This window comes from Populus alba, chromosome 11 (genome assembly GCF_005239225.2).
Source record: "Populus alba chromosome 11, ASM523922v2, whole genome shotgun sequence".
Taxonomy (NCBI): Eukaryota; Viridiplantae; Streptophyta; class Magnoliopsida; order Malpighiales; family Salicaceae; genus Populus; species Populus alba.
The window spans coordinates 3,212,353-3,238,085 of NC_133294.1; the positions used below are offsets into that span (position 1 = coordinate 3,212,353).

Sequence of the window (25,733 nt, forward strand, 5' to 3'; positions counted from 1 at the left end):
CATTGCAAAGTCCATCAATTTTCTGCTTTTAAGGCAACCTCACAAGTCTCTGGGGTCATTTCCGCGTTAGGACCTTTTTTTTGTCTTTAATTTGCTCAGAATTGAGAGAGAAAGGAATGTTTCCGCGTGAAGACAAGTCATCCCCACAAGTCCGCTCTCTCTATGGTATGGAATGTTTCCGCGTGAGGACTTTTTTGGATTAACTCTAGCTTAATCAAATCTTGGATGTGAACTAATTGATCACAATCACGAGCTATGGTAAAAGGGATCAGATTTGCAATTCTTTGCAGCGAATAACAATAGGACACGTCTAACCCAACCAAATTGAATGGAAGCTCCAGGAGCGTTTGAAGCATTTTGCATTCCGCTAATGAAAGGTAATTGAGTGTACCAATGTCCTTAATGCTTGGTGGAAGAAAACAAATTGGAGTTCTACTAAAATTTTGTGTCGTCAAAGAGTATGGCAATGTAAACGAGGTAAATCTGGAATTTTTCATTTCTGAAAACCTGGAGGGAGAGAATAGCTTCAATTGAAGAGATGTAATGTAAGATGTGCTTGTAACAATTCTATCACTTTGATGCAACCTGCGTCGCTCTAAATCCATATTCAAGCTCTCAAGTTTTGAGCAACCACACAAAACAAGCTCTTCAAGTGAATTCAATCTACTCATTTCTTTTGGAAGTTCCACAAGACTTTTACAATTCTTCATATTTAAGATCACGAATATTTAAGATCACGAGACAATGTAAATCACCAATAGGTTCAGGACTAAATAGATGCAGTTTTCAAGTATTATCTTTTCCAGGCCTGGGGATCCTGAGAAGTCTGGGGTTCTGATGAGGTCATGCGAGCCACGCAGATCAAGAATTTTCAAATTTGGAAGAGTTTGCAAAAACAATTACATTTAGTTGTAAACAAAACTAGATACTTACACTTGTTTCTTTCAATACTGTAAAGGCTTCCATGTGATGCCATATTCTTTGACATTTGGGTGATTCTTGACGAGCAATTTCCCTTCTCATATCTCTTACGAGTTGATGCATCCATAACTTTTTTATAATTTTTTATTTTGACAATTTCTACTAGACATCTATTAATGAGATTGTCAATTCTAAATATTGCACCTATACCGAGTCCATCTAGTATCCTAACTGCATAATTGTAATCCATTATATTGAAGAAACAAGCAATATCAAGAAATAAGTTCTTCTGATTATCATCATCAAGAGAGTCGTAACTTGTTGCAAGAACCTTTTGAACTTGAAAATTCGGAATCAATAACACGTAGGGCCAATGGAAGTCCATTACAATGACACTATTCTCCAAGAGTCCTCTAAAAAATCTTCAACTGGGCATCCAAAGACATGCCAACTGAAAAGCTCAAGTGATTTTTTGTTATCTAGAGGTTCAACTTTGCACTTGACACACTCACCATCAGCTACAATCGAAGCCTTATTTCTACTTACAATGATTTTACTTCCTTGGAAAAGCCAATTTTGCATGCCAACAATTGCATTGAATTGGTACCATTTGTCTACATCATCGAGAACAATAAGAGTTCTTCTGCAACAGAATGCACCCTTAATCTTTATAATCCCTTCATCGACATCATTTATCTCATCAGCAGTCTTGATTAGGATATCAGAAAGAAGTTCCCTCTGCAGACAAACTACACCATTGGATTCGTTTGACTTTTCTCTAACATTTGATAGAAAGCTCCTGCCTTCAAATTTATAAAGATCAAGGGTGCATTATGTTGCAGAAGAACTCTTATTGTTGCTCCTACCTTCTCCACGATAGATTGGACAACCTGTGCCTCATACCTGCATCAGAAAGAAAAATGTAATGTATAATTCTCTCCGTAAAGTTTCAAAATCTTAGCATCCTGGAAAAAAGAAATCAAACCAGGATGTGCGTTAATGATGGATTGCTACTTTTGCAGCTATGTTATCACCACATATTAAAACCAAAAAAGGAATAATGTAGAAATCTTTGCTTCTTCAGGTAGTCAAGGAAAAAAAAAGAGAAAAAAGTATCTTTTATTTTTATTTTCCTTGTATGTTCTCTGAGTTGGGAGTGTTATAGTTTCCCTAAATTGTAGTGGTATTATCACTTATCGTCTAAATGCTTGACTACAAACCTGAAAAAATTAAGAGTTCAGAACCAGCATTCTAGTATTATGTTATGTGTAGTTTCATCAAGAAATACAACTTACCCATCTTCTAAAACCACTCCTCCTAAATCTGCAACTTCCTTCAAAGCAATCCTCCACCCATTCACTTGCTCCATCTCCTTCTTGAAGTGCTTTTCATGATCCACAAATGCTGCAGCAAAGCTCCTTGTTTGATTTCTGACTTCAGACGGATCATAGAATGCTGCGAGTTACTTTTCCAACGTTGATCAACAAATTCCAGTCGATCAACAGAACAGGGAAGGGAAGAAGATTTTAGAAGAGAGGGAGAAGAAGGTGACACATGCCTGGCATGTGTTTCCCACAGTGAAGAACGAGAGAGAAATGAGGAAAACAATACTGGATTCTGTTATAAAAATATGCATGCGTTCTGTTACATCTTTCGGGGTATTTATATCCCTTCTTCAGTTCTGTTATTTCTACTTTTATCCTGGCCTCTACACGTGGCCATTTAGTTATTTATTTGTTTTATCCGGGCTGCCTAAACGCAACCGTTTAACTAGAATTGAAATTCTTGCTGCCTTCTCATAACGCTGTCCTTTCTTGTAAGTTTTGAATTAAAATTCCCTCTTCGTCAGTGCTAACCCTCATCCTCCATTTCCAGTCGTGACAATACCCCCTCCATTAGCACCACCTTGTCCTCAAGGGGAAACTCAGGGAATCGTAAGCAGAAGTCATCCATATCTTCCCAGGTGGCTTCGGTCAGAGGTAGGTCCTTCCATAAAACCAGTAATTGGGTGGTTGCTGCATTTCTTCGTTTACTCATTCTTCTATTGATAATTTGCAGAGGTTGGAGCAAGGATCGATGTTGAGGATTGGGAAGGTCAGAGTGTACTTCACGATGACCCACGTGTTGCTTGAGCTGAGAGACGTGGAAGACAAGATGAGTTGTAGCTGATGCAGGTAATTGCAATTTATATGCAACGGTGCCAATTTTTTTAAGGACTGTATAAGGTCCATAGTACTTAGCTGATAACTTGTGGGAAACTCTTTTATGCACTGAATGTTGTCTGTAAGGTTGTAGTTTGACATATATTGAATTCCCCACTGCAAAACTGCGCTCGCTTCTTTTCTTGTTCTTGTTGGGTCATTCGGTGCTGAGCTTGTAATAGATTGCCTCTGATTTCTTAAACATGTCTTCTCTTTGGGTGAGGTAGTGATCCACGGCTTCCACTGGGGAGTCTTTATGAGTGTAGGGGATGTGAATGGGAGGGACCATACCATAGAGGATTTCATAGGGAGTTTTCTTAGTTGAAGTATGATAATTAGTGTTGTACCACCACTCACAAGCACCTAACCACCTTCCCCATAAGGTTGGGGTAGTACCTGTCATGCAGCGCAGGTAACCCTCAATGCACTTGTTAACCACTTCGGTTTGGCCATCCGATTGTGGGTGATAGGCTATAGAGTAGTGTAAGTCGACCCCCTGCTGTTTAAACAACTCTTTCCAGAACTGACTGAGAAAAATGATGTCTCTGTCACTGACTATGGTGGCTGGCATTCCATGGAGTTTGTAGACATGCTCCATAAAAGCTTTAGCTACGGTAGGTGCAGAGTAAGGATGGGAGAGTGCAATGAGATGAGCATATTTGCTGAACCGATCGACCACTACCAAGATGACTTCTTTCCCTTCTGATTTGGGCAAGGCTTCAATGAAGTCCATGCTGATGTCAATGAAGGGGGAATAGGAATAGGTAGGGGTTGTAGAAGTCCTGGGGGTTTCACATTCTCGGTCTTGTTCTGCTGACAAATTGGGCATTCTCGCACATACTGTCTTACTATCTTCTGTAGCTTCCTCCAGTAAAAAACTTGCCCCAGTTTCTTTGTGGTGACAGTGGCTCCCGAATGGCCTCCTACTGCAGAGTCATGGTAAAATCTTATAAGTTTAGTTTGCAAGGGTGAGTCTCTACCCACCACTACCTTCCCTTTTCGAAGGAGGGTATTGTTGACCCAGGAGTAAGCAGGATGTGAGTTGGCATCCTTCTTTACTTCTGCAATGACTTTCTGTAGGTTAAGATCAGTTACCCAAGTCTGTTTGATTTCTTCCATAATGCCAGTGGAAATCAAGGACAGAGTGAAAGCACTCAATTCTGAGCTTGAAACCCTGGACAAGGCATCAGCTGCCAAGTTATCCTTGCCTTTCCTGTATTCTATCTCATAATCGAAACCCAAAAGCTTGGTGAGCCAAACCTGTTGTGCCTCATGAGTTGCCTTATGATCCAGTAAGAACTTGAAACTTGAGTGATCTGTCCTGATTAAGAAATGTCTGCCCCTTAAGTAGTGCTTCCATTTGGTGACAACATAGACAATCGCCAGTAGCTCTCGTTCATATGCTGATAGGTTTTGCTGTCTAGGTCCCAGTGCTTTGCTTATAAAGGCTAGTGGATGTCCTTCCTGCATCAAAACTGCTCCCATTCCCACACCTGATGCATCAGTCTCTACAACAAAAGTCTTGTCAAAGTTTGGCAATGCTAGCACCGGGGGTTTGGACATGGCTTCTTTCAATTGATTGAAAGCCACAGTGGTTGAGGTTGTCCAGTTGAAGGAATCCTTCTTCAACAGCTGTGTAAGAGGCCTGCAAAGCTCCCCATAGCCCTTCACAAATTTTCTATAGTACCCTGTCAAACCCAGAAACCCCCTCAGTTGTTTGATAGTAGTGGGGATAGGCCAGTTTACCATTGCTAGGACTTTGTTAGGGTCGGTGGCCACCCCTTCTTTGGTGATGATGTGGCCCAAGTATTCCATGTGATGGCTGCCAAATACACACTTCTCCTTCTTTGCAACCAATTGATTGGCACAGAGTAGTTCAAACACAACAGTAAGATGATGCAAATGCTCTACCTGATTCTTGCTATAAATCAATATATCATCAAAGAAAACTAAAATGAACTTTCTCAAATGTTGCCTAAAGATGTCGTTCATTAGGCTTTGGAAAGTTGCTGGGGCATTAGAGAGCCCAAAGGGCATGACAAGAAATTCAAAATGTCCATTGTGGGTGCGAAAGGCTGTTTTAAACACATCATTAGGATCCATCTGAATTTGGTGGTAGCCTGCCCTTAAGTCAATTTTAGAGAAGATGGCTGCCCCCTCCAATTCTTCCAACAATTCATCAATAATAGGGATGGGATACTTATCTTTGATAGTTAACTTGTTGAGAGCTCTGAAATCTACACAAAACCGCCAGGTGAGGTCTTTTTCTTGACTAACACCACAGGAGAAGCAAAAGGACTATGGCTGGGTTGAATAATCCCAGCTCCAAGCATTTCATCCACTAGTTTCTCCAGGGTATCCTTCTGTAGGCCTGAGTATCGGTATGGCCTTAGATTGACTGTTAGGTGTTCATCCTTCAGTGGGATCCTGTGGTCATGTTCTCTGACTGGAGGTAAGCCTACTGGTTCTCTAAAAACATGGTGGTAAGTGTCCAGCACAGTCTGCAATGGAAGGTCCTCTGTATGCGAGGTAGGGAGGTGTCCTTCCCAGGAGTTGATAGAGTTGTCACCATCATCCAGCACTCTTAGGCTACAAATGTTCACCCCTGCCCAAGAGGTCGTATTGGTGAGTAGGCCATTTAGCTCTTCTAATGGAATGGACTGGGTGAGAGTCGGGTTGTCCCCCTTTAATGTCACTTCCTTCCCTTGCCACCAAAAAGTCATCCATTTGTCCTCATAATTAGCTAGTATATCGCCCAACAATTTCAACCACTGTATACCTAGGACCATATCATAGTTCTGCAGGGCCATTACAAACACATCAGCCTGGAACTGGGTGCCTTGCATTTTCCACTGCAGGTTCTTGCAGATTTGAGCACAAGCCATGGTACCCTCATTGGCTGCTTCGACTAGCATGGGTTTGATGGAAGTGAGGAGGCAATTGTGTTTGTTTGCTAGGTTGACATTAATGAAATTGTGAGTATTGTCAGAGTCAATCAGGAATAAGATAGGGCACTTGTCTAGTTTACCCTATACTTTGATGGTGTGGCAGCCGGTGGTGCCTTGCAAGGCATGTAATGATAGATGAGGGGTAAGCTCTTCTTCATTCACAGCTTCAAGGGTTCCCTCCTCTTCTGAATTATCTTCTTCATCTGCAATGATGCATAAGGAATATAGTTTCCTATTTCTGCACCTATGCCCTGGCACAAATCTTTCATCACACCAAAAGCATAAGCCCTTGGCCCTTCGCTCCTCCATTTCTCTAGTTCTGATGGGTCTAGAAGGTCTGTTGTTGAGGTTAACAGGAGGGTTGTTAAAAGGTGGTCTGTTAGGGGTAGGTAGAAGGGCAGGTTGGGGAGCTTTAGAAGTAGTGAAAGTGGGGCTGGGATTTGGTTTGTTTGGGATGGTGGTGTATGTTGATCTCTGGTTTTGTTGGTAAGAGTTTGCTTGAGCTAGATTTTTAGAGTAGTGTGGGGAGCTTTTTCTGTAAGTGAGGGTGTTGTCATGGGGCCTAGATAGGTTATATGCTTGTTTGAGAGATTTCGGTTCAAACATTTTCACTAAATTCTTAATTTCAGTTTCCAACCCTCCCAAAAAAAATACTAATGCTTGTTTTTCTGTTACCTGAGCTCTATTCCATAGCATGTCGAACTCCTTGATATAGACTTCGAGATCACCTGCTTGTTTGTGTTCTGTCAACTCTTCCAAGGAATCCTTTTGCCCTCCAAACCGGCAGCACAGGGCCTCAACATACTCTGCCCAAGTCGCTTCCTGTCCTTCCAAATTTCTGATGAAGTTCTGGTGCCAGTACAGTGCCAACCCATCCAGGTAGTAGGAGGCTAGCTTCAGTTTATCTTGCTCTGCTATTTCTTCAAGGTCGAAGTATTGGTTGCATTTATACAACCACTTATGCACCTCATCGCCTTCAAAAGTAGGGAAGTTCCTCTTAGGTTTGTGAACTCTGTAGGATCCTTGCGATCCTTCTCCTATCCAACCAGGACTGCATGTCGTTGTAGGCTGATGGGGGCATGGGGCTGTTGCGATGAGCTGGTCTCTCCAGTGAGAGCTTGCAAGGTATGTTTTATTGCAATCTGTTGAGTAGCCATTTCTTTTATCATGGCTTTGCGTTGGCCAAGATCATCTGATTGTGTATTTATTTTTATTTCTATTCCATCGATTCTTTGGTTAGCAGCTTCCAAGGAATCATCGCATCGTCTCACATCTTGGGACCTGGTCTCTGGAGGCATTTCGTGGAGGTCCAAAGATGAAGCTCTGATACCACTTTGCTGCGAGTTACTTTTCCAACGTTGATCAACAGATTCCAGTCGATCAACAGAACAGGGAAGGAAAGAAGATTTTAGAAGAGAGGGAGAAGAAGGTGACACATGCCTGGCATGTGTTTCCCACAGTGAAGAACGAGAGAGAAATGAGGAAAACAATACTGGATTCTATTATAAAAATATGCATGCGTTCTGTTACATCTTTCGGGGTATTTATATCCCTTCTTCAGTTCTGTTATTTCTACTTTTATCCTGGCCTCTACATGTGGCCATTTAGTTATTTATTTGTTTTATCCGGGCTGCCTAAACGCAACCGTTTAACTAGAATTGAAATTCTTGCCGCCTTCTCATAACGCTGTCGTTTCTTGTAAGTTTTGAATTAAAATTCCCTCTTCGTCAGTGCTAACCCTCATCCTCCATTTCCAGTAGTGACATAGAAGACTGGCAAAACTATGCAGTTAGCATTCCTCTTACGTTCCATGATCATTACAAGTTCATCGAGGCACCACCGCGACAAAGCATATGCTTTGGAGAACACGATTATCCATATTTTTTATTGTTGTATTGCCTGCTGGAGCTCTGACTTGATATTTTCTCCTCTCCCAATTTCATCATCGTCTCTAAATGTGTGAATCCCTGCTTGAACCAGGGCTGTGTAGAGGTGATCGGTAAAGTTCTTGCGGGTGTCTTCACCTCTAAAACTCAAGAACACTTGATATTTACAATTAGAAAACGAGAAGAGTAGGATTCTTGATATTTCCCAGCAGCCATTTCGAGTCTAGCAAAGATAAGACTTTACAAAGATCTGGACACAAAAAAAGGAATTGCAGGATTCTTGATATTTCCCAGAAGCCATTTCGAAACTAGCAAAGAAAAAAAGTTGCAGGATGAATGTCGATAATTCAAGATCGATAGCACAGCAATTAGCTGAAGTATTTATATATCATTATCCTACTTTTTCTTTATAACATCAATCAACTCCCCTAGACCCTTTCAGAGAAATATCTGTACATATTTTAACCGCACTTGCTACCACGCATTTAGAAGCACAGATGGAGCAGGAAAGGAAAGTCATTAAGGATCCCCATCTGGCTATGTAAGCCTTAATTATTTAGAAAGCACACATCTTGTAATCCTTACAAAGGCCACGGAGGTGAATTTGTTAGTTTTATAATTTTTTGAGTGGCATAATATGATGAGATGATGAACATGTAGTCACTAACAGTGGTTTAATCTAAGCGATTATCAACAAAGAAAACAAGACAGCAGCTGGATTGGAACCAAAATAAACAAGAGATAAGAAAGAGAGAGTACCTGCAAGTTTCCCTTCCCTTCTCTCTTCAGTTGTGGCTGCTGTTCTGTATCAGTAATCTAAGCGGTTCTGCTCCACAATTTTAAGACAACCCTTCAAGTCTTTGTGGCACAATATTATAAATAAAATATTTTATTATATAGGAATGCGAGGTATAGTTACCAAAAGGGACATTAGACACCCGCATCATCCAACTCATCCACTCTTGCTGTGCGCCTGCTCTGGTCGTATCTCTATCCTCTCGCATCCAAAACCAGCATCAACACCACCCACCAATAAGAAAAAGGCACGTGGAGGATCATGACTCTGAATCAGCTACTGGGTCGGCTACCGAGTGGTGTTCCGTTTTGAGCCATTGAGTATTGTTGTGGAGTGGAGGGACATTGAAGCTGCACAATGTTTGGTGTCTTTGGCTATAAAGTGTGGGCTTAAGGAATCAGGGATTACAAGTGCTGATGGCAAGAGGGTTATTGAGTGGGGGTTTTATAAGAATGGAGGTTCCATGGAGTGATAGTAATAGGATTCTGTTGTCAAAAGAGTGTGTGAGGTTTCCCGTTGACTTGGCTCGTCAGAAAATTGGAAGAGAACTCGAGCGTTTTTTAGTTGTTTAAGAGAAAACAGCAAATGGGCTCGTCGGATAAAAAATAACTAATTAAATTTTATCATGTGCCATTTTTATTTTACTTTTTATATAAAAAATGAAATAAAATAGATAAAATAACATGAAAATTGGAAGGTTAACTTATATTTAATATGTCTTATTATAAATGCAAATTAATAAAATAATATCATATTACATTTTTGAATATGAAACCCTTATAAATACTTATAAATAAAAGATCTCATGCTATTTCATGATAAACTATTTTCATGATAAGCTTTTCAAGAAAAAAGAAAAAACTATTTCAAAAGCTTTCCAGTTTTTTTTATTTTAAGGTTGAAATCTAAAAAAGCAAACCTCTACTTAATGAAACCTAAAATAATGCAGGTTCTAGACCCTTCTTTGCAAAACTCCAAAAAGTGTAATTGCGAGCCCTGCGTTTACCATGGAAAGCACAATTATAATTTCTAACTATATGAGAAGCTATTTGTACTTTGGCTACGTGTGCTGCATCATCATCATCATCGCTACTGTTGTGGGCATTGATAACTTCATCCTTTCCTTCCTCTTCATGCAACCATTGTACACCAACGGTCCTTATTTGGATAGCTGGACCACGTGGACGCACTGAAATACTCACGTCATCACCATTATCAAATGTAGGATCATTGCCCCCTAATTTCGTGTGCAATAGCGATTGGATTTCCCGAACACCACGCCCGTACTGTATGACAACGGATTGACAAAGCAAGGATCGACCACTCGTATTGTTTCTGATTTCAATATGAACATTACTAAAGCCACGGTATGCTGACGTCACACAACTTATGAACAGATTAAAGCCACATATCCGGTGCGCAGGAGGAGATGAAGATACTTTGAATGAAAAGTTATCTACAAACTCATTCTGAATTAGCCATTTATCCTCCTCATGAAACCCCCTTAACATCTCATCTTCATCAAATACATATACGACAACGTTGAATGTGCCATCTAGAAATGATATCTGTACCACCAAAACAATGTCTATAAAATGAGAAAAAGAAAAGTATTCAAATGTAGATTTTCAAAACAATAAAATGGGTGAAGGAGGACCTTAAATCTCGATGGCTGTATTTGAGCAATAACCGTTTCCATTATTGTGAACATTTGAGAGTCTAACTTTTGGATTAATTCTTGCTTTATCCGATCTTGGAACTCGACTAAGTGATCACAACCATCTCCTTCAGACGTCCAACTATTTGAATTTGCAATTCCTTGCAGTGAATAGCAAAAGGACACATCTAACAAATCCAAAAGGAATGGAAGCTCTGGGAGTGCCTGAAGCATTTTGCAATTTCTTAAATATAGGGCTCTGAGTAGACCAAGATCCTTGATGCTTTCTGGAAGAAAACGAATTGGAGTTCCACTTAAATCTAGACTCTCCAAGAAGCGTGGCAGTAAAAATGAGGTAAATCTCAACATTTTCCTCGTTGAAAACCTAGAGGGAAAGAATAGCTTCAATGGAAGAGATGAAATGAATGATGTACTTGCAACAATTCCATCACTTTGAAGCAACTTGCGCCCCTGATGATGCTCTAACTCCATATTCAAGCTGTTAAGATTTGAACAACCATCTAAAACCAGCTCTTGAAGTGCATTCAATCTACTCATTTCTTCTGGAAGCTCCATAAGACTTGTACAATTTCTTAGATTTAAGATCAACAATCTTTGTAAATCACCAATAGATTCGTGAATTTGAACCAAACGGATGCAGTCTTCAAGTATTAGCTTTTCAAGGGCTGGGAGACCCGAGAAGTCTGGGGTTCTAATGAGATCACGAGAGTGACGAAGATCAAGAATTTTCAATTTTGGAAGAAACTGTTAAAATACATGAATTTAGTTGTTATCAATTGAAAATGAGAGAGATAACTATAAAGAGACTTGATACATACCGGTTTTCCCTTCCAAGCATCAACTAGACAACTTCTGGATAGATCAAGAACCACCAGCATCTCCAAGCATACGTGATTTGGTATGTAGCTCCAAGACAATCCATGCCAACATAACCATATCAAATTCTTGGGAAAGTGCTCAAAACTTCCATGAAAATTAGTGTAGTTTAGTTGGAGAAATTTTACATCTGGCATCTTTCTAAAAGCATCCGTGCTGAGGATGGGAAACAAACTTGTTTGGCCAGTTTGTAATTTTCCCCCATTGGAAAAATTGGAAAGCCATTGTTGAAAGAAGTTAAGCCTGCGGCGCTTGCGAAAAACCATTGAATCAGTACAGACAACTTCTGCATAATGATCTTCCATTAATGCATGCATATCAATGGTAAGGCCACATAATTTTTCAGCATCCTGCATAATAATATTAAAAGTACATGAGAAAGGAAAGTAGATGAATGAATATGTCAAGGCACCACAAACCATATAAGTAGACATTTAAAAAAATTCAGCTACTTACAGTAGTTCCTTTCAAAACTGTAAAAGCATCCCCATGATGCCATATTCTTTGACATTTGGGTGCTTCTTGACGAGCAATTTCCCTACCCATATCTCTTACTAGTTGATGCATCCACAACCTTTTATCATTGTTGATTTCAACAAGACATCTATCGATGAGATTGTCAATCCCAAATCTTGCACCTTTATCGAGCCCATCCAGTATCCTAACTGCATCATCCACATCCATTCCATTGAAGAAACATGCGATATCAAGGAATAAGTTCTTCGGATAATCACCATCAAGAAAGTCGTAACTTATTCGAAGAACCTTTTGAACTTCAAAATTAGGAATCACTTTCAATTGTTGTAATGCGCTTTCCCATATTTCTCTTTCTTTTCCGGACAATGAGGAGCCAATAACTCGAAGAGCTAATGGAAGTCCATTACAATGACGTACTATTCTCCAAGAGTCTTCTACAAAACCATCAACAGGGTCAGCTTGTCCAAAGGCATTCCAACTGAAAAGCTCAAAAGATTTTTCAATATCTAGCGGTTGGACTTTGCACCGGACCCACTCAATATCATTAGCTGAAAACAGACCCTTATTTCTGGTTGTTATAATTATTTTACTTCCTTTACAAAGCCAATTTTGCATGCCAACGATTTTATTGAATCTGTCCCTTTGGTCCACATCATCTAGAACAATAAGAGTTCTTCTGCAACATAAGGCATCCTTAATCTTCAGAATTCCTTCATCTTCATCATTTATCTCATCAACAGTCTTTTTTAGTATGTCAGAAAGAAGTTGCCTTTGTAGGCAAACTATATCCTTTGACCTAAAATTTGACAGGAAGCTCTTTCCTTCAAATTTATAATAGTTTTGGTTATAAACACTCTTAGCTATGACTGTCTTTCCAACTCCACCAATTCCATAGAGTAAAGCAATGGCAGCACCATGGGATCCATCTTGCAACCATGAGTTGATATCTTGTACTAGAGGATCTCTTCCAATGAAATGAGGGGGTACATGAAACATTTTTTGATCCAAATTCATTAAGACCTTCTCCACAATAGATTGGACAAACGGTGCCTCGTACCTACATCAAAAAGTAAAATACAATGTACGATAATTTGTAGTCTCTCTATAAGCAACAGAAATAAACAACATTTAGCTATGAAATTAAAGCAGGTTGTGTGTCAATGATTTGATAGTTTAAACCAAATCATGATTGGAAAAAAAAAAAAAACAACGAAGAAATCAGTACACTTAACTGAAAGAAATTAAGAGTTCACGACCAGCATTCTAGTCTTATGCTATGTATAGTTTCATAAAGAGATACAACTTACCCATCTCCTAGAACCATTCCAGCTAAATCAGCCACTTCCTTTAAAACAATCCTCCACCCATTCACCCGCTCCATTTCCTTGTTGAAGCTCTTTTCATGTTCCACAAATGCTGCAAAGAAGCTCCCTGTTTGACGTCCGACTTGGGATGGATCCACATCATAGAATACTGGCAAAACTATGCAGTTAGCATTCCTCTTACGTTCCATGATCATTACAAGTTCATCGAGGCACCATCTCGACGAAGCATAGTCTTTGGAGAACACAATTATCGATATTTTTTATTGTTGTATTGCCTTCTGGAGCTCGAAATCTATATTCTCTCCTCTCTGAATTTCATTATCATCTCTAAATGTGTGAATCCCTGCTTGAACCAGGGCCGTGTAGAGGTGATCGGTAAAGTTCTTGCGGGTGTCTTCACCTCTAAAACTCAAGAACACTTGATATTTACAATTAGGAAACCGTGAAGAGTAGGATTCTTGATATTTCCCAGCAGCCATTTCGAGTCTAGTAATGATAAGACTTTTCAAAGACCTGAACAAAATAAAACAGTTTTCAAGATCGACAGCACACCAATAAGTTGAAGTGTTCATATATTATTATCCTACTTTATCTTTAAAATATCTGTACACATGATATATAAATCTCTATGCTGAACCAACAAAATCGGTTGATGAGATCATCAATAATTAGTTTCTAACAGTGAATTAATTTAAGTGATTCTCAGTTACAGCAGAGTTACATTCCACAATATAACATAATACTAAAAGAGATAAGAGAGAGAGAGTACCTGTAATCTTCACTTTCCCTTCGCTGATGCTCTCTTGTTAGTTCATCAATTTTCTGCTTTTAAGATCTGAACAAAAAAAAAAAAAGAGTTTCAGGATTGATGTCGAGAGTTCAAGATCGACAGCACACCAATAAGCTGAAGTGTTCATATATTATTATCTTACTTTATCTTTAAAACAGTTTTCAAGTTATTTCCCAGCAATCAAATCCTCCATGCCCTTTCAGAAAAATAACTGTACATATGATAAATCTCTATGCTGAACCAACGAAATGGGTTGATGAGATCATCAATAATTAGTTTCTAACAGTGAATTAATTTAAGTGATTCTAAAAGAGATAAGAGAGACAGAGTACCTGTAATCTTTACTGCAGAACAAAATGTTATTTTGAAGAGTTTAATTGATAAAATAATATTTTAAATAGTATAAATATAATGTTTTAAATTTTTTAATAAGTTTGATGATATTTTTTTTATATGGTTATATTTAATTGGTTTATTTTTTTGTTGTTTTATTTTGTTGGTTTTGATTTTTTTAAAAGATATGTAAGAATAATATTTGTGGGAGAGAAAAATTTTTTTATTTAATATTTGTTTTTAAATATATAAAATAAACATAAAAAAAAACTAAAATAATATTACGTTGGAGATGCTATAAAGTCAGCCTTAGAAGTCGCTGTGGTATAATTACCAAAAGGGACATTAGACACACACACAACACACAATCCCTCCAATCAACTCACACGGTTCTTCTTACTTCACCCACCAGTAAGAAAACGGCACGTGGAGGATAAGGCTCTCCATATCTGAGTTGGAAAGTTTACTAGGGCCTGTAATTCTTGTTGCGTCATTTGAATCTGCTGAAAGTAAAGTAGATTTATGAAGAATTAATTGAAAAACAAAGAAATTGGTTAAATTAAATAAATTAGTCAACTAGTATATTTTTTTATTAGTATTTCATTTAAATAATTTAATTTCTTGTTTATTTAGAATTTGAGATTTATGGAATTTGAGGTGTTTAATGGTTTGTTCTCATATATAAAAAACTCGTGAATTAGATTTTTTTTATAAATAAAATTTAAATTTAAATTAAAAAAATATTAGTTTAACTAAATCTTGCTAACTCCTAGTGAAATTGAATTATATCAACATCAAATAATTATTTTTAAACGAAACGTAAAATAATCTTATTTTTATAAAATAATTGACTTAAGTTAATTATTATTATTTTTATAAAATAATTGATTTAAGTTAATTGGATAACGCAGTTACCAAAATTTATTTTAAAAACATGTTTAGAAGTATGATAGCGGTTTTTTTCAAAGTGTTTTTTATTCACATTAAAATAATTTTTTTTATTTTTTAAAAATTATTTTTGACATCAATACATTAAAATAATATAAAAACATAAAAAATATATTAATTTAAAATAAAAAAAATTAACTTTTTAAAAAAACACTTCCAACACATAATACTGAGCACACCTTATATTTGTAATCGGAATGTCTAGGCATGAATTTTCCATGGCTAATGCATGGAATTGATAGCTATATATTGAAGTAATAATCAAGTTAGAAAATAAACTCCAGAAGTTGATGGCTATTGACATCATTTCGGCCAAAAATTCTATCGAAAAATTAAGGGGTAAGAAACCCAGACTCTACCTCTATAAAAAATTCTCTGGCTCTATAAAAAGCCAGAGAAAGACCAGGCACACCGGGGGGGGGGGGGGAAGGAGAAACGTAAAGAAGAACATATATATAAAAAAAAAAAAAACAGAAGAGAGAAACAAGGGAGGACAGAGAAGAGATTGAAGAGAAAAACAGAGAGAAAGAACGAACATCAGTGAAAAACTAAAGGGACGCCCTTGTCTTCTTCTTCGGTGGCAGCTCCAAAAGCTCCATTTTCAGCAGCCACTGCTGTTATTGCTTGAGAAGACCTAAAAATACAGAGGGAAAAACTGGAAAAGGGAAAAAACCAGGGGACTAAGGGAAAACCAAAAGAACCCGGGAAGGAAACAGAGGTAGAAACCCGGGGAGGACAAAGAAAAAAAAAACGCCGGTAGAAACAGAGGAGAGGGAGTGAAAGTAGGAAACACAGAATCCGCAGAGAAGAACAGAGCATATACGGGGAGACTAAAAGAAAAATAGAGAAAAACAAACACAGGCAAAGGTTGCACCGAGAGAAAGCAAAAGAAAAGAAAGAACCAGAGGAAAAGTAAACGAAAGGACGAACAGCACGCCATCGCCTTCTCCAATTTTGCAAAATAATTCACCAACACTGTGTACTAGAGATTTAATTACATGGCGACTGTAGGAAGTGTTTGTGAACAATTCACGCATGTTTGTGGGTAAAAACTGCCCACTGGACCTAACCTAAAAAAAATAAAAATAAAGATAAAAAAAAATAATAAAAACAAGTAAAAAAAATAAAATAAATGTATACATGCATACATAAAAAATAAATTTGGTTTATTGGTTTATTTAAAAATACTTATTTAAATTTATTTTATTATATTTTGTTATTATTATTTTCTAGCTATGTAATATTTACTAACGCTAGAGTTGAAAATATTTATAGTTGAATATTCATTGACACTAGAGTCGGGAATATTACAAGCAAACCATCAGAGCATAAACCAATAATTTTTTAGGAATTTAAGATAAAATCAACAATGCAGCCTATCATAGACAGGAAGTTTAAGAAGTGATAATATCTTCCCTTTTATATAACCAGTCTTGTACCATAGAATCTATGTTGACCAGTTAGGGTTTCTAGTGAACATAATACTAGATAACGACTCTTTAAACAAGATCATTCCCCATAAAAAAAAAACAAGATGTCAAATGTCTAGGCTTTTCTCTTATAAGATTTCATTTTTACATGGTCGCGCGAAGTCCAATGTGACATATCTTAAAGGGAATCCATGCCAACATAACTACATCAAATTCTTGGAAAAGTGTTAATAACTTCCATAGAACTTGTGTAATTTAGCTGGAGAAATTTTACATTTTACATCTTTCTAAATGCATCCGTGCTGAGGACAAGAAACAAACTTGTTTGGTTAATTTGTACTTGTTCCCCCAAGAAAAACTCAGAAAGCCACTATTGAGAGAGGAGTGTAGGAAGAAGACATTGTTGAAAGAAGTTAAGCCTGTAGCGGTTGCAGGCGCACCATTGAATCAGTACAGACAACTTCTGTACTTATTCATGCATACACAGGGTAAGGCCACACAATTTTTCAGCTTCATGCTTCCAAAATATTGAAAGTAAATGAGAAAAGAAAGTAAAAGCATGAACATTTTAAGACACCTAAATACCATGAAGATAGGAAAACAGAACCAGTTACTCTTACACTTGTTTCTTTCAAAACTGTAAAAGCTTCCATGTGTGATGCCATATTCTTTGACATTTGGGTAATTCTTGACAAGCAATTTCCCTTCCCATGTCTCTTACGAGTTGATGCATTTATAATTTTTTTTTCATTTTATTTTAACAATTTATACAAGACATCAATCGATGAGATAGTCAATCCTAAATCTTGCATCTATACCGAACCCATCAAGTGTCCTAACTCCATAATTCTCATCCATTCCATTGAAGAAATAAGCAATATCAAGGAATAAGTTCTTCTGATAATCATCATCAGGAGAGTTCTAACTTTTTGCAAGAACCTTTTGAACTTGACAATTTGGAATCACTTCCATTTCATGTAATGCGCTTTCCCATACTTTTCTGCTTTTACTAAAAAATGAAGAACCAATAGCACAAAGGGCTAATGGAAGTCCATTACAATGATGTACTATTCTCCAAGATTCCTCCATAAAATCTTCAACTGGGTAAGCTTGTCCACAGGCATGCCAACTCAAAATATTAAGTGATTTTTTGTTATCTAGAGGTTCATCTTTGCACTTGACACACTCACCATCAGCTACAATCAAAGCCTTATTTCTAGTTCTTACAATGATTTACTTCCTTGGCGAAGCCAATTTCGCGTGCCAACAATTGCATTGAAGTGGTCCCATTTGTCCACATCATCAAGAACAATAAGATTTCTTCTGCAACATAACGCATCCTTAATATAATCCCTAATTCATCAACATCATGTATGTCATCAGCATTGTTTAGGATATCTGAAAGAAGTTGCCTCTGTAGGCAAACTACACCATTGGATTCTTTTGACTATTCTCTAACATTTGATGGAAAGATCCTACCTTCAAACTTATGAAACTGCTGGTTATAAACACTCTTTGCTATGGTTGTCTTCCCTACTCCACCAATCCCATAGAGTATATCAAAGGCAGAACTGTGGGAGCCATATTCTTCCAACCATAAGTTGATATGTTTTACTAGAGGATCTCTTCCAATGAAATGAAGGGGGATATGAAATATTTTACGATCCAATTTCTTTGAGACCTTGTCGACAATAGATTGGACAAGCTGTGCCTCATGCCTGCATCAAAAAGAAAAATGCAATATATGATAATTAGTAAGTCTCTCTATAAAGTTTCAAAATCTTAGTATCTTGGAAAAAAGAAATTAAACCAGGCTGTGCGTCAATGATTAAAACCGAAAATGGAATAATGTAGAAATCATTGCTTTTTTCAAGTAACAAAGAACGAAAATATCAGAAAATGAGAAAAAAAGAGTTTCTTTTATTTTTATTTTTATTTTTATTTTTCTTTAATGTTCACTGAGTTGGGAGTGGTACAGTTTTTTTTTCTAAATTGGAGAGGTAAAATTAGTCATTGTCTAAATGCTTTACTACAAACCTGAAAAAAATTAAGAGTTCACTACCAGCATTCTAGTTTATGCAACTTACCCATCTCCTAAAACCATTCCTCCTAAATCTGCAATTTTCTTCATAGCAATCCTTCACTCACTCGCTCCATCTCCTCCTTGAAACGCTTTTCATGATCCAATAATGCTACAGCGACTTCAGATGGATCCATATCATAGAATACTGGAAAAACTATGCAGTCAGCATTCCTCTAATTGCACTCCATGATCATTACAAGTTCATCGAAGCACCACCTCGACGAAGCATAATCCAACAATTATTTTTCTAATTGTTATTTGTTTTGTTTCTCATTATTTTTTTGATTGATTATTTTTTAATTTTATCCCTCATCATTTTATTGATCGGGGATTTGATTTCATTAATTTTGTAGGTTTACTTTCTATGAGGTTGGTTGCAGTCTTATAATTTAGGCTACAAATTTTGAAGATTAGGTTGAGTTTATATTATTTTTTAGTTTATTTTTAAAAAATTGATATTTTTTTAAATCATTTTTTCAACATTGGGTTGATTAGAAGTTGAATTTCATGATTTTTTTTTTTGTTATTTTAATATCATGTCTTGAGTCGTAATTTAGTGAGTTAACAATGGGTTAGCACATGTCCTTTTTTTTTTTCCATCGTTTTTTTTAGATTGGATTGTTTTTCTTAGTTTTGCCCTTCAATATTGAGATTTGAGCTTTATTGTTTTTTGTTTTTGTTTTCTACAAGGTTATCCTGGTATCAGGATTAGGTTATGTATTTGGCTAACTGACTTGGATGGACTCAAGTTTTTTTTTTTTTTTTTAATTTGATTTTTTTTTTAATTTTATCCTTTAACATTTAATTGTTTAGAATTGAGATTCATATTTTTTTTTTTATAAGGTTGTTACATTCTTAATTGATTTTTTTGCTTCGTTATCAAATACTCTGAGGATATATTTGCTATCAAATACTATGAGGAGATATTTCTGTAATATTGGCCAGCGTTTTTTTTAGTTGATCATTGTGAATTTCTTTATTAGTTCGTTATGTTTATTGTTGTTTTTTATTTTTTTTAATTATATTATTAAATTAATTATATTTATTGAATTAAGGCAACTTAACAACCTAAATCTTTAATTATTTTTATTTAAAAAAAAAAAAAACACTACCATCACCTCAACATCTTTTTTACATTGAAAAAAACTTTGCCCTACAAGTAATACAGTTCAGGTAAATAATCTAGTTTAAGCTAATCACGTGGCCACAAAGCCCCACTGGGATTCATATTCAATATTCATTCGATGGCTAGACATGTGAAGCCCATTAATTGATTCTGTCCATATTATTTATGTTAACCCGACCCGGTTGTGCTTTTTGATAACGATCTACATGAGCAATTTTGTTTGTTGCGTTAGCCATGTTTCTTATTTGTCATGCTGTAACGGGCATTGGAAACCTTTTCATACACATGAATTACTCGCTTCAGGATGAGGAAAGTTTCATAGCTTGTGGATTTGATTGATTCCCAATGGAGAAAGAAAATCACTCAGATTTTGTTTCTGTACGGGTCAATACGGAAAAGACATGCCTGTTGCATATGGAGAAAGTGAACGATTGTTGGGAAAAGTTTTCTCACTTGCAGGAGATAACTTGGAGGCCATCGTGCAAAGAGATCCTTTCAGTATACTCAAACCTTGGATTCTAATTCAAATAGAATCTTTCCACAATTCAATGTCAAGAAGGCCATCGTTACGCACTCATAATGGTGCTTTGGAGACCAGAGGCAATTTTCACTTCTTCACCTTCTCCATATGCTCTACAAAACTTCCTTTCCGGGATCCTTGCTCCTTGGTTGCAAAGGAGAAAGCATCTAGCAGTGATAATGAGAACTCTCCTGCAACAAAGGGTGGAGAGTTTCAAAAGAGGATTTGTGATAAAGGCACCATGAAGGAGAAACGTGGGAAGCCAGTGGTTGCTTCAGATAGACCTGGAAAAGGGGACAGGCTACACAAGCACAATATCCACCATAGCGACGGTGCCAAATATATGTCATAATTGAAGATAAGCAAGAAGCAGCACCAACTTGTTAAGAGCCTGAAGCAATCCCAGTAAAAAAAAAAATCAATCTAAACCTCTTAACTGTGCGTCAGGTGACCTTGATAATTTGCATGTACAACCATTTAAAGAATTTGTGAAAGAGGAACATAAGAAGTTGCAGGAGCATTGGATACAATTGGCAAGCGAAGATCGTTCTGCAGCATAAATATGCAGGCTGTGTTTCAGGATCAGATTGATTAAGGTGCAAACAAACATGGAGGATATGCGGGAACAAAACCATGAGATCGTGCTGGAATAGTAATGGAGCAAGAAACAAAGAATTCGACATTTCTGACTCTATGGCAATTCTGGTTTTAATTATCTCCCCCACAGGATCAGTCTCTACAGCTTATTTCTGTTGTTCAAATGGTATTAGAGAACTTAACTTAAACAAATAACAAAGGGCAGAGCAAGAACATCTAGGTTACTGTCATCCCTCAAATTTATTTATAGGCAAAATAAAAAATTATAAGATCTTTATAATAAAAAAAAGAATCATAACAACCATAATTCCTTTCATCTAAGGGATTACATAACTACATAGACTTATTCTAAGTCAAAAAACTATCTAGCTAAACTCAAGTCTAAAAAATATCAACAAATAATCAAAAATCCCTTTCACACAGCCACCTTGGCCCAAAATAACAACCACCCTCTAAACACAATTGCAGTATTCCTAGCCCAAAGAACAACGATACAATAACAAGATCTCTCAAAATGCTTCCAACCAAAAAGCCTTCGCTTACCCTTGCAAACCAGACCCTAGCAACATTACTCAAACCTCACCTGAATAATACAGCCTCTCAAACACCTTCAAACACAACCTTCAAGCTCACATATCCTCACCCTCCCCCTCCTAAACACCTACAACAACCTTCCATTCTCCCTGTTACACTAAGCCCACCGAGACTTGTGCACCACACAAGAAACATCCAAAACATTAACAAACCTTCTTCTAACACAACCTTCCCAACCTTTACCCCCTCTAAGTTCTTTATTGAACGTTTCCCATCATGGTTAGATTATCATGACCTCAAAAAGACGCTTTCAAAGAGTGTTGATGGTTCCTCTACCTCCTAGTAAGAGTGTTAATGGTTGTTGTTGGGTGTATAAGAGTAAGATTAATTCTAATGGGTTTATCAAGCGATACAAAGTTAGGCTGGTTGCAAAAGGATACTCTCAATAGTATGGTATGGACTATGAGGAGACATTTGCCCCTGTTGCAAAAATGACTACTATTCGTACTCTTATTGTCGTAGCTTTGATTCGTCAGTGGCATATCTATTAGCTTGATGTTAAAAATACCTTCTTGAATGGAGATCTTCAAGAAGAAGTTTATATGGCACCCCCTCCTAGTATTTCACACGACTCTTGATATGTTTGTAAGCTTAAAAAAGCATAATATGGTCTGTTGCTACCCAATTTTTGATCCATGTTTTCGACATATTTTCAAAAAATTTCAAAAATAGAGAAAAACAAAGAAAATAAAAAAAAATATGTTTTTTTATATATTCTCGTCATTTTAGCATTTTCAGCGTCGTAAAAAAAATAATTTAAATTTTCAAATGCGTTTGACTTTTCACGTATCATTTTTAAAATCATTGATTTTCCTCATTAAGTCAACGTTGATATTGCTCGTTTTCAAAAAATACAAAAAAACAAGAAAAATCAAAATTTACAAAAAAAGAAAGAAGTTGAGGGACCAAGTTGAAAAACCTAGCAACATTTTGCCTATAAATACTGGTTTCCTCAACACATTCAAAAGGGGGGGCAATTTTGTAAAGGGAGAGAAACCACAAAAAAACCCTAGAACTAAACTTAACTCTACCCAAAAAAAAACACAGCAGCCCCCCACCCTTTGTTTTTTTTACCCCGGCCAAACAGCCCCCCAAAACCAGTCGCCGGCCCCCACGTTGATTTTTTTTTCTCCCCCAGACCGCTCTTCTCAACCATACACTGTCCCTTTCCCAATTTACAGCCGCCATCTCCCCTGGCTTGGACCCCGTTGGGGTTTTCCCCTTCATCATCACTTTTCTTTTCAATGCCGCTTCCCCCTCAGCAGCCGATTTCACCATTTCCCTTTCCCTCAGTTTTTTTTTATCTCCTCACCAGAATCCCTCTCCCCCCGGCCGCTCACGTTTTGGCCCCTGCCATCTTCCCTTCTCTCCCTGTTGAGACCCGAACAGCCACCCCCCTCCATCGACAAAGAGCAAGACACGATCGAACAGGGACACAGCCGGCCTATCTTCTTCCCCCTGCGGTCTCTATCAACGCCGGTCTTCCCCAAGCCACACAGCAGAACAGCCTCACCTCCACCAACCAGCGAACGGGAAGGGCTGGTCCCCATCGGCCTCTCTCTCCGGGTCAATGGACAGACCCAGCTCAGACCGAACCATCTGACCTCTCCCCGCTGACACCACGACAACTATCCACTTCCCTCTCTCGGCTGCACTCAACACTCCGCCTCCTCCTCGCCCTGCTCGCCTTCTTTGCAGATCCAGCTCCGTCGGCCGAACAATAGCTTCAACCGCCATGGAGAGACTGCCAGATCCAGCGCCGGAGGAGGAGAGAAAACAGAAATGAACAGAAAACTGTAACTAAAAAGAGACCCGAGAACAAATCCAAAAACAAGGAAAAAAGTTTAAAATCAACTGCCATTGTTGTGTTTTCTTCTTTGCATGTGATTGATCTCCCCACCGCCGGCGAGGAAAAGAAGAGGAAACAAAGACGAGCCGGATCCACCGGTTGCCAGTTTTCTCAGCGGTGGGGAGATGCGCCGCCAGTGGCGGTGGTGCGTGGATCCACGTGCCGGCACTGTTCATGCAGTCCCAGAAGCCCTTCCCTGCAAGTTCTGGAGTTTTTAGGGATCATTTTGTAAATTTTAAAGTGATTAATGTAGTTTTTTTGTTTTTTTTTTTATTTTTGTTTTGAATTTGTATTTTTATATAAATGTGATGTAAAAGAAAACAGAAAAGAAAAGGAAAAAAACTAAATAATAAAAAGAAAGTTATGTGTGTTTGTTTTTTTATTTATGTTATTGAATTAAAAAATCAAAAAGGACAAAAAGAATTATTTGTTAATTTAAATATGGTTAAATATCTCAAGGACAAATAAAATCAAGTTGTATATTCCACGAAAATATAAGAACAAGTTTCTACATATATTCGGGGATTTAATAACTGATTTATTCAAGCCTTAGAATTTAATTAATATTTTAAATTTTCAAATCACATCAGAACACAAAGCAGCTTACCTCAGGTAGGGTGTGTTAGGGGTGCTAATATCTTCCCTAACCATAACCAGTCTTTTACCCGCGATCTCTGACAAGACCAGTACATCAGGTTTCCTAGTAGCCCTCAATAAATTACTAGGTGGAGACTCCAACGAACGAATTCAAAGCAAACGCAACACAAAGATAAAAAAATCATAAGCCGATGCCGCGCGCGGGATTTTTTAGGGTGCGACATGGTCCAAAACAAGCACCTTGTGCTTGGTTTGAGAAATTCTCTATTGTGATCTCGTCTCTTGGCTTTGTTTCTAATAGTCATGATTCTGCTCTTTTTATTAAGTGCATTGATGTAGGTCGTATCATTCTATTTTTATATGTTGATGACATGATTATTACTGGTGATGACATTGATGGTATTTTAGTTTTGAAGACAGAGTTGGCTAGAAGGTTTGAAATGAAGGATTTAGGTTATCTTCGATATTTTCTAGGTATTGAGGTAGCATACTCTTCTAGAGGTTACCTTCTTTCTCAGTCCAAATATGTTGCAGATATTCTTGAGCAGGCTAGACTTACTGATAACAAGACTATAGACACTCATATTGAGGTTAACACAAGGTACTCTTCTTCTGATGGTTTACCTTTGCTACATTCTACTTTATATCATACTATTGTTGGGAGCTTGATATATCTCACCATTACTCGTCCAGATATTGCATATGTTGTTCATGTTGTAAGTCAACTTGTTGTTTCACCTACTACTGTTCATTGAGCAATTGTTCTTCGTATTTTGCTATATCTTTGGGGTATAGTTTTTCAGAGTCTTTTACTTTCATCCAACTTTTCATTGGAGTTGCGTGCATACTCTGATACTGATCATGGTAGTGTTCCCATAGATTGCAAGTCTGTTACCGAGTTTTGTATCTTTTTAGGTGATTCTCTTATTCCTTGAAAGAGTAAGAAACAATCTATTATTTCTCAATCATCCACCGAAGCAGAATATCGTGTCATGACATCTACTACTAAAGAGATTGTTTATTTACGATGGTTACTTGCTGATATGGGAGTTTCATTTTCTCATCTTACTCCTATGTATTGTGACAACCAAAGTTTTATTTAGATTGCTCACAACTTGGTTTTTCATGAGCGAACTAAACAAATTGATATCGATTATTATCTTACTCATCATCATCTCAAGCATGACACCATTACTTTACATTTTGTTTCTTCTTCCTTGCATATTGCAAATTTCTTTACTAAGGCGTATTCCATTTCTCGTTTTCGTTTTCTAGTTGGCAAACTGTCGGTACTTGTAACTGTCTATATATATTTATTTAGTATTATTTATTAATGGTAAAATAATATTTTCAGTTTAACCTATATATAATTTCTTTGTATTTAAGTTAACTCTAAGCACTCATAATAAACATATTATTAAGAATTCTAGCTTTCTTTTGTGTCTGATCTGAATTATTTTAACAGAGTCATGATCCTCCACGTGCCTTTTTCTAATTGGTAGGTGGTGTAATCTCAATAATCTGTTTATGTGAATCAGCTACTGGGTCGGCTACCGACTGGTGTTCCGTTTTGAGCCATTGAGTATTGCTGTGGAGTGGAGGGACATTGATGCTGCACAATGTTTGGCGTCTTCAGCTATAAAGTGTGGGTTTAGGGAATCAGGGATTACAAGTGCTGATGGCAGGAGGTTTATTGAGTGGGGGTTCTATAAGAATGGAGGTTCCATGGTGTGATAGTAATAGGATTTTGTTGTCAAA

At 37.3% G+C, this 25,733-nt stretch overlaps 1 long non-coding RNA gene and 1 pseudogene across 1 annotated transcript; both read right to left on the minus strand.

Moving 5' to 3' along the window:
* Nucleotides 1-1,193: 1,193 nt before the first annotated feature.
* Nucleotides 1,194-9,267, minus strand: LOC118040276 (uncharacterized). The gene is made up of 2 exons (XR_004686039.2): nt 8,716-9,267; nt 1,194-1,824 (listed from the first exon to the last, which is right to left on the minus strand). It is a non-coding gene; the product is annotated as an uncharacterized lncRNA (long non-coding RNA).
* A 367-nt stretch (nt 9,268-9,634) lies between these two features.
* On the minus strand, nt 9,635-18,713 carry LOC118040274 (disease resistance protein RPV1-like; annotated as a pseudogene).
* Nucleotides 18,714-25,733: the final 7,020 nt, after the last annotated feature.